This window comes from Macaca thibetana, chromosome 7, assembly GCF_024542745.1.
Source record: "Macaca thibetana thibetana isolate TM-01 chromosome 7, ASM2454274v1, whole genome shotgun sequence".
In the NCBI taxonomy this organism is placed as follows: Eukaryota; Metazoa; Chordata; class Mammalia; order Primates; family Cercopithecidae; genus Macaca; species Macaca thibetana.
In genome coordinates this window covers 51,375,181-51,385,625 of record NC_065584.1, presented here as the reverse complement: position 1 = coordinate 51,385,625, position 10,445 = coordinate 51,375,181, and positions in this window count along the sequence as shown.

The window sequence follows — 10,445 nt, the reverse complement described above, 5'->3', positions numbered from 1 at the left end:
GTGCTGTCCCTAATAGGGTCCATATCTGATTCCTGTGGCCAAGGAAGTGCAGGAGTCTGTAGGAGGTAATACCAAACATCCCCAAGTATGGCCTGGGGAAACACATCACCACGATGGACAGTGCTCTTTGATATGGTGAAAATGGTGAAAATATGCTTTATTTACTTGAAAAATTCTTATAAATCAGCCACAGAAGTATTTCTTGTGTGGATTTTAGCTTTTCCTCTACAAACTCTTAGAATTGAGCCCCTCCGGTCTCTGTTGGAGATAGTCAGAGAGGCTGACTAGCTGGTGTTGAATTTGGTCTCAAGAGCCTCTTCATCATCCTCTTCATCATCCTCCTTCAGCTTGAATATCAGTAAGGCAAAAATAAGCTACATGTAATGTGGGCATCAGGAAGGTGAAAGAGTGGTTTACAATTAAGACAGCAGTCTCCAGACATTAAAAGATGAGGGAAGGGTGTAGGGATGGTGGACTCCCAAATAAAATTTTAAAAATCTCCCCCTGCAAGGAACCATGTAAGGCAATCAAAAGATATAATAATAAGCAACATCCATGCAACTCCTGCCAGGTGCCAAAAGCTGGATGACCTCACTATGCTCATGGAAAAGGAGGTGGTAAGTACTGCTCATATCTTTTTCATTTTCCTTTTGAGGGAACCAAGAAACAGAACGATAAAGTAACTTGCTTAGGTTACACCATTAGTGAGAGGCAGAGCTCGGTTTCAAACCCAAACTGAGCTATTAATATTTCAGTAAAGCACCTTTGTATAAATAAGGAAGTAGTTCCTAAGATCTCATCATGGTTGTGCGGCTGCAGACCTCTTCACCACTCCAAGCACTTTCTTTCTTTTTTTTTTTTTTTTTGTGAGACAGGGTCTTGCTGTGTTGCCCAGGCTGGAGTGCAGTGGTGTGATCTCAGCTCACTGCAAACTCCGCCTCCCGGGTTCACACCATTCTCCTGCCTCAGCCTCCCGAGTAGCTGGGACTACAGGTGCCCGCCACCACACCTGGCTAATTTTTTTGTATTTTTTAGTAGAGACGGGGTTTCACCGAGTTAGCCAGGATGGTCTCGATCTCCTGACCTCATGATCTGACCGCCTTGGCCTCCCAAAGTGCTGGGATTACAGGCGTGAGCCACCGCGCCCGGCCCACTCCAAACACTTCTAAACATAGCATGGTGTTCCCCTACAACTAATCATGCTGGTGACCTTGAGAAAATCCCAGACCCTTGAAAATCCAGGGCAGCCACTCCATGGTCCCTGCTCTCCCTGCATGAACCATTTGCATCCCCAGACCATATTCCTCTCTGACCCCTAATGTTTGTCAGCCTCTCACCCCTGCACACACCAGGGTGCCCATTCCTTCCTGCACTGCCTTCTTCCTTATTCTTCAGCTGTCAGATTGACTCCTCCTTTAAGACTCATAAAGTTTTTCGTGGCCAGTCCAATGCCAGGGATTATAATGCTGTACTCATTCATCCACTCAGTCAACAAACATTTATCAATATGCTTTCAGCATCCAGTTACAGAAAATCCATCTTAAACTGGATTTAGCAGCAATGAAATAGTTGGTTCGCATTCCTGGAAGTCACGGCAGGAGACCAGTGTTTAGGTTGCCTGGTCTGGAAGCTTTAGTTCTATTTTTCCACAAATTCTTTTAATAAGTTTGTGTGTGTGTGTGTGTGTCAATGAATTTGTGACTCTACCCTCCTCTGCATGTTGGCTTCATCCTCACTTTGTAGAAAGATGGAATAAAGAGAGTCGGTTCTGGAAGCAGAGGACAGACCTTTCTCAGGAGTCCCTAGCAAGCTTCTCACTGGTGTAATTGAGTGGCATGCTTCTCCTGGACTAATCACCAGCAAGTGGGATGAAATGACCCCAGTGCTATCATTCCCACACTTGGAGCCAGGGTTGTGGTTGGCATGTATAAGGGAACTTAATTCCTATGTGAATCTGTGAAATAAAATAATTCATAGTTTGTAGCTCATACATGCACAAGTATTTCATCCTTACCAAGCAGGGAAATATTGCACAAAACTAATTCAACTATTTTTGTTTCATTTCTTGATATGTGCACATTCTGCTAACACTCTCTACATTGCTACTCATTGTGAGTAAGGAAGGACCTAAAGAAATAAAAGAACCATGGATTGCCTTATCTTTCCCTTCCATCATTTTCAGCATAAGTATTTGACTAACACAAAGATGTAACATGAGTAAGAAAGGCTATGAAAAGCTTCCTTGATCATTTGTGTTTCTTAGAATGCCACTGCCTTCTTTCTGTGTCTAAGCAAGTTACAATTGGAATGGAAAGTATAGCCACCCAGGGCTGTCAGTACTCCTGCCTATTCAACTGCAGACATGTTGATACAGAACATGATCATCGAATTCTAGTGAAGCCACAGTGATGGCCGTCCAGCAAGAGTGAAAGCAAGCAAAAGGTAAGTATGTTACGAAGGTAGCAAATGGGATGGCTAAGATAGCAGATGCGCATATTATGTTTATCTTCTCGGCTCCCTGTGTGCTGTGTTGTCCCATCAGACTTACTTGCAAACCAGAATTTCTAAGATAAAATTATTAAGCATTTCAAGATGGTGATAGCAGAGCATTTCCCCAAACACAGGGCCCTTCTGAGCATGAGGCCCTGTCACATGTCCATGAAGTAGACCCCGGATGAGTAGTTACCTAAACAAAATTAGGGTTCTGCTAGAAAGGAGGGGATGGAGGTTGAATTCCCAGTCAACCTTGTCCTGCATTGGCATTGACTTCATTTTTTAAGTGAGGGATCAGGGACTCAAAACTGTCTGTCTAGTTGTTGTAAAGCTGATATTCAAACCTAGATCAGTCTATGAAACAAGTACATGTCTGCTACACTCTTCCTATTCTCGTATTGATAACCTATAAAATGGTATATTAGTCTGTTCTTCTGTTCTGCATTGCTATAAAGAAATACCTGAGACTGGGTAATTTATTTTAAAAAGAGGTTGAATTGGCTCACGGTTCAGCAGGCTTACAGGAAGCATGATGCCTGTATCTGCTCAGCTTCTGGGGAGGCCTTAGGAAACTTAAAATCATGGTGAAGGTGAAGGGGCAGGTGGCATGTCACATAGCTGGAGCAGCAAGAGAGGGAAGTGGGGAGGTGCCACACACTTTTAAACTACCAGATCTCACAAGAATTCACTCACTGTCGCAAGGACAAGACCAAGGGGCATGGTGCTAAACCATTCATGAGAAACCACCCCCAAGATCCAGTTACCTTCCACCAGGTCCCACCTCCAACACTGGGGATTACAATTCAACATGAGATTTGGGCGGGGACACAGATCCAAACTATATCACATGGGAATCAGTTTTACGTCTGGATTTGTGTGTTCCAGTGGATTGTCACTAAGTAGAAATCTATGCTGCTGGATCCCTCACAGAAATCAATTGGAATTCTGTAAACAAGAACACTTCCTAATGAATTCTAGGGAGAATCATTTATGTGGGTTTATATATTCAATTTGTTATCACTGCTCCTATTGCTAGGAGGTGTGCATAAAAGGAAGGATTCCAGTATTACATTAAGGGAATCCAGTAAAAGTCCCTTAAAAGGAAGCCAGATACCAACTGTTTGAATTGCTTAGTCTCATTTTGGAACAGCCTTTTTAAATGTCTGGGCCTTGAAGCTGGAGATTCCGCTTCCCCTTCTCTGGGCTGGTGTTTCACAGGGCACGGCTGTAGGGGTGTATTTCAGAGAATGACACTCAGATATTGGGAAGAAAATGATGAATGAGCAGACATTATTTGAGCAATGCAGTTTTCAGACAGGGACTGCAATGGAATCTATTTTCAGTGCTTCTGTTGGTATTTAACTCACAGACTGTATATACAGTAAATCAGAAAGGCCAATAATACAGTACATAGGGGGATGTTTTATGTAGGGTTGTGACAATGTACAACAGCTGCCCTAGCAGAAGGGGTGTGGATTTATGGTCACTCGCTTGCAGGTGGTGACAGCCAATATGTAGCATGGTTCTCTATCTATACCTGGAAGTATTTATTTTTTTGGTTCATCCTGAGGTAAAGGAAAAATGTAAGGCAACTATGGACCTTTTGACACAGATATGCAACCTGTGTAGCAATTGCAGAGCTTTTAAAGGATGGAGAAAGAGCTTAATATAACATACTCACTCAAAGTTCTTTTTAAGGCTCAGTTTCTTGGTGGCAGTACCACCCAGCAAAGGTCTTTTTTTTTTTTTTTTTTTTTTTTTTTTTTTTTGCTTGCATCCCTGATGGTTCTCTCATTTTATCTGTGGGGCGGGGCCAACTTATCCCGTAGGCACAATAGGTGCAGCGGCTGAACCCACACCAGTTTCGGGGTACACAAAAAAATGTTTCAGTTTTAGTTTCTTTTAAAATCAGAAGAAAAATGAATATAATAATAACAAATATATAGTCATTGATCCAGCATAGATTATACTTGTCTTTACACCAACGAAGTCATAAAATATTTTAACTATTTTTTTAAATGCAGGAAGAAGCCCAGAAAAACCAAAGTGCCTGAGGTCCATCAAAGCTGTAATGACTCCCTACCATGAAGGTGACGCTAGGCTTAAAATCTCACTTTTTCCCATGTCCCCAGGCAGGCACAAGAGACTGCCCATGGCCTTGGGCATTTGATGAGGGTGAGCTGTTTCTGGTCTCGAACTCTCTCTGAAGAACCCCAGCTAGGGTTTGGGGCCTGTCCATGAACCAGGCTCCCTCAGCCCGTCCAGAAGGCACTCCCACAACCTTGACTCGATTTTCTCCCTACCTCACCCCAGAGCTGAGACACTTTCATGACTCCTTTGAGCGTCTCTCCAGCTTAGCAGTTTCCTAGGGCTGCTGTAACAAATACCACAAACTGGGTGGCTCACACAACTGAAAGCTATTCTCTCCCAGTTCTGCAGGCTAGAAGTTCAACTCGAGGCGTCAACAGAGTTGGCTCCTTCTGAGGGCTGTGAGGAGGCATCTGTCCTGTGCCCTCCCCTAGCTTCTGGTGGCTTGCTGGCAGTCAGATATCCCTCGGCTTGTAAACGCATCATCCAGATCTTTCATCTTCACATGAAGGCATTCTGTGAGCATGTCTGTGTCTATTTGCCGTTTTTTGTTTTGTTTTGTTTTTATTTTTTGAGATGGAGTCTCGCTCTGTCACCCAGGCTGGAGTGCAGTGTCGCGATCTCAGCCAACTGCAAGCTCCGCCTCCCGGGTTCACGCCATTCTCCTGCCTCAGCCTCCCGAGTAGCTGGGACTACAGGCGCCCGCCACCTCGCCCGGCTAATTTTTTGTATTTTTAGTACAGACAGGGTTTCACTGTGTTAGCCAGGACAGTCTCGATCTCCTGACCTCATGATCTGCCCACCTCAGCCTCCCAAAGTGCTGGGATTACAGGCGTGAGCCACCGCGCCCGGCCCATTTGCCCTTTTTTATAAGGACACAAGTCATATTGAATTAAAGGCCACTCCACTACGACCTCGTCTTAACCAATTACCTCTGTCCTGTTCCCAAATAAGGTCACATTCTGATGTACGAGGAGATAGGGTTGCAACATCTGAACCTTTGGGGGCCAGGGAGGTGTGGGGTAATAGAACTCCTAACATCAGTTCATGATGACGCTTGGATCTCAGTGTGGGCTTGGAGCGTGAGCCCCTTCTGCCTGATGTGCCAAAAAGCAGCTCAGTGCGAGTGAGGCCTCTGCACCTCTCTCAGTTCACTCTTCTCCATCCCGAGGGAGGTGTGCGCCCCCTCACTTCCAGGAGTGTAATCAGGGATTCTCATGCCCAGTGCCAGGTAGAGGGGAAGGGAAAAGAGACGGGGTTCTCCATCATCTCCTGTATAACCTCAACGCCTACTCAGCAGGAAGCGGGTAAAGAGTGGTTGGAGGAGTTGAGGTGAAACAGAAGGTCGCCAGACATGGGAACAGAGGAGGAGGTAGCCGACAGGTAGGACCAGAACCCGCCAGCTTTATCTGATTGTCTCGATGTCAAATTCACACTACTCTTTTCATGAGCAGGTTGGAGGATCCAATCCAGGCCAGGGTCAGGAGCATAGATGCTGAGTCTGAAGAGCGAGTGTGGGTGTCGGGAGGCAGGGGGGTTTGTAGGGCTGGCATGGAGCCCAGGACACGTGTGGGAAGCACTGAACTGTTCAGCACAGCAGCTGTAGGCATTAGCCAGTTTACTTAATCAGCAGTGCAAGCCCCGAAGGCTCAAGCCCTCTTTATACAAAGATCACAGTAAACAGGAGTGGGCGCAGTGGGAAAAGAATAGACTTGAGAGTTAACCAGATCTGAATTTAAATTCTAATTCTGAGTCCACTTGGCCTTAGGCAAATCACTTTATCTTTCTGGCCGCAAGTTCTCACATCTATTAAATATAAAATGGGAATAATAATAACAACAATACCTACCTTATAAGGTTGTTGTGAGGGCTAGGTGTACTTACATGAAAGAGAGAGTCCTGGCAGGTGGTAGGTGATGAATGAATTGTAGCCAGTAATGGTGGTGAGAGAATTTTGTACTAACTAAATAGTATCACTCACACTATGTGCTTGAAGTCGGAACCAAGGCTTAAACTTCCAGGAGTGGTTCTTTAGTTGTGGGCTTAAAATGTACACACAGCGTCTCAAGTATTGTCCCTGGGTTAAAATTCTTGTAAAATAAGTGTCATTTTTCTCCCTATGGGGTACAGATAGAAGTGGTCAGGATGGCACACGGAAGTTTATTCTTTCCTATTATCAAAGGGGTGGTAATGCCCAGTTATTGTCCTGGCAGTTGGACCTCTGCTCTGTTGTCCTTAAAAGTGAGTGGAGACCAAGTGCAGTGGCTCACGCCTGTAATCCCAGTGTTTTGGGAGGCTGAGGCGAGTGGATCACTTGAGGTCAGGAGTTCGAGACCAGCCTGGCCAACATGGTGAAACCCCATCTCTACTAAAAATACAAAAATTAGCTGGGCGTGGTGGCGCATGCCTGTAGTCCAAGCTATTTGAGAGACTGAGGCAGAAGAATTGCTTGAACCCAGTAGGTGGAGGTTGCAGTGAGTTAACATCACACCATTGTACTCAAGCCTGGGTGACAGGGCAAGACTCTGTCTCAAGAAAAAAAAAAAAGAAGTGAGTGGCAAGATAATATAATAAGCACTGACGTGGCGCTTACCATGTGCTAAATCCTGTTCTTTACATTTATAGATATTACCTTATTAAATCCCCACCATAACCCTATGGAGTAAGCATTATCCTCACTCCATAGGGTGAGGATATTATTATCCTCTTTTTAAAACCACTTTTTATGTGCAATATCTACCTTTAAAAAGATCTATTAGTAAACAGAGCTGAATTACAAAAAATCAATTTCACTCCAGCAAACCTCGAGTGCCCAAAGCCTACAACAAATGACTCAGTGAGTAAAATAAAGGTAGAACAAAGCAACAAGGACAAGTAAGACTTTAAGTGATTATTATCACCTCATTTTTACAGATGCTAAAGGCTAAGGTGCAAGAACATGAGTATCAAGGTCTGGTTCCAGTATCAATGCTCGTGGCCACTACACTCTGCTGCTGCCTCATATTCTATATGCCTTGTACACTGTAACTCCACTGAAGTGCTGGTGGTGGTGTGTGTGTATGAGAGAGAGAGAGAACTGGGGCATCAGGAGGCCCCCAGCCCTCACACCTACCAGCCCAGCCACTGTGCAGAACGCAGGGGTGAGTTGCTTCATTTCAGGTGTTCACTCTGCTTTTTGCAGAACGTGTTGTCCTTTGAAGGATATTAATACAGGAAATGAATAAAGAGTGGCTTCAAAACAAATGTGAGACCAGGACAGCTTCCATCTTATGCATTTCAGATAAATAAGCCCTCACAGTAATCAGCTCTTAGGGGCCAGACCTCTCTCCTGGAATATGAAGTGCCACAGCACACTATAAACAACAGCGACGTGACTCATTTCCTGAACTGTGTCGTGGCCATCTGCTCAAATATCTCCCTTCCTTTTCCTGTATTCTAACGATACAGCAACTCTATGGACAATTATGTAGCCATTAAAAATGGCAATTTAAATTTTCAAAGTTAAAATGCATAACAATGTGGGCAAAATGCCTCCAATACAATGTCGAGTGAAGCAATTGCACACAAGAGGTGCATGTATGGAAAATGTGTATGCACGAGGCCAAGGCCTAGAAGGACATGGAAAAGAAAACTTGTTTTCAAAAGCTGGAGACTTCTTTTTCAAAGTTTCCCATTTACTTTTAAAAATAGAAATAAAGCAAGATGCTTCGTTGTGCAATTTCACTGCCGTCAACTACGAACATAATGTTTACATACAGACCCAGTTTATTTGGAGCTGGGAGGATCTCTAAGATTGATTTAAAAAAAAGTTATTAAAATGGCAGATTTTTCTGGATATGGGAAAATTTATCATAAGAGGAGTAACGTCCTTTCCTTATCCTGTTTGAAATTTTTTAACGGTTGGAGAACTTGTGAGGAAGGAGATGAAGAATGAAACGGTGATCTTTTCTTTATCTCATGTTAAATGTTATCTCACACCAGATACAGAAAATAAGCAGCTTCCAATCCTTTTTAGGAAGGAGGCAGGACATCAATAAACAAAATATGGACTAAATGAAATATAACTTAAGCAATCTCCCTAGATACATTTTTCAATAAACCTGAAGTCTATTCGGCATTTTTGTAGTTCTTCATTTCCTTCACTCACTTAAAGTCTTACTTGCCTTTGTTGCCTTGTCCTACCTTTATTTTACTCACTGAGTCATCTGTTGTCAGCTTCGGGCACTTGAGGTTTGCTGGAGTGAAAAGAATTTTTATAATTCAGTTCTGTTTACTAATACATCTTTTTCAAGGTAGATATTGCACGTAAAAAGTGTTTTTTTTTTAAAAAGAAAATAATAAGCCAATGCCCTTGTGAAGCTATACTTCATATGCTCTATTGGTCCAGGTCAGCTAAATTTCCAACACATCTTCAGTACTGATGCATCAAAGGACTTAGTGAAATTAATCAACTACATTTTAGGATGAAGCCTTCATTCCACAGGATGTGTGGGCCATTAACAGAAGTGAATTTTTCCCAGCTCAAAATGGTATAGAAAGGAAAATGTAAATGAAATGACTTGGAGTAAGTTCAGTATAAGGCTAATTTTCCTTAAGGGTAAGCTCGTGGTTTAGGTTAGAACTCATCAAGTTAATTGTCTTCTGATCCTTGAAAGTCAAATCCAGACATCTTCTTGATGATTCCCATTACCAAAGTCTCTGGAACAAGTGATGTTTCCTGAGCCTCCTTAAAGACTCTGATACTAAGGAGGTCCTGTGGGAACCCAGTGCTAATAATGTGTGATACTGGAATGAAAAAGCAAGGGAGTAAATGAACTTGCTGAGAAGGACCCGAATGAACCATTGTTCCTGAATGTAAAAACTGATTCCTGAAGATTATGGCCAAGAAGTAGGTCCCAGTGGAAAAGAAGGAGAATCAGAGTTTGGAAATGTGATGAAGTTTCCATTGGCATAGCAGAGGGTAGATCTTGTCACTAGTTGACATGTGCTACTGCCAAGGTGTGGCCCTTGGGAGAGTATAGCTAATGGCCTCAGTGTCACCTGGAGGTCTGTTACAAATGCAGATAGACCATTAAAGGATTTTTGTCTCTTTGTTCACTTCCATCACCCTAGTGCCTTTAACAATGTCTGCACGTAGTTGCTGGATTTCTTGAGCCCAATTCAAAATCATTGAACTAAGATCTCTGCGGGCAGGTCCCAGGAATCTGTATTTTAACAGGATCCCCAGTTGGTCCTCAGGTATAGTTTAGTGTGAGAACCATTGCCCTACTGTACATGGATACTGGCCAGTGTACTACAGTGTTGATTCCCCTGAATGCACCACAAACTCTAGAAACCTAAAAATGAAGGAACAGCCACACCTTGGTTTCTACTATGATGATGATGATGATTCTCTGGTATTGCATAAAACATTTACACCCAATATATCCAGGGGTTAGGTAAGGCAGTTACACTTATTCCCGTTTCACAGTAGAAAAACTTGGACATATGCAAGGTCAGATAATTAACAAAAAAGGAATCAAAACCTCCCCTGCTAAACAAAGTTTAGAAGATGATGTGCTAAGCCTGAATTGGACAACGTGACATAATTAGCGAAGAGTGAAGGACAGCACTCCACTTGGGTCTACTATTGTTATGACCAAGGTCATTTTAAAGTGTCAGGGCCACTCTCCAGGTGAGTTATAGGAAGAGTCCACAAAGAACCCGGAGAGATGAGGTCTTTCAACCACCTCTGCTACTCTACCAGTGATCTGAGAACAAAAGGCCCTCTTGGGCTAAAAGGAACAAGTTATGAAGTCAGAAGGGGGTAATAGGGAAGGGAAAGTGAGCCAATCCCTGGGGCTCACCAGGAGCAATTGACTTGT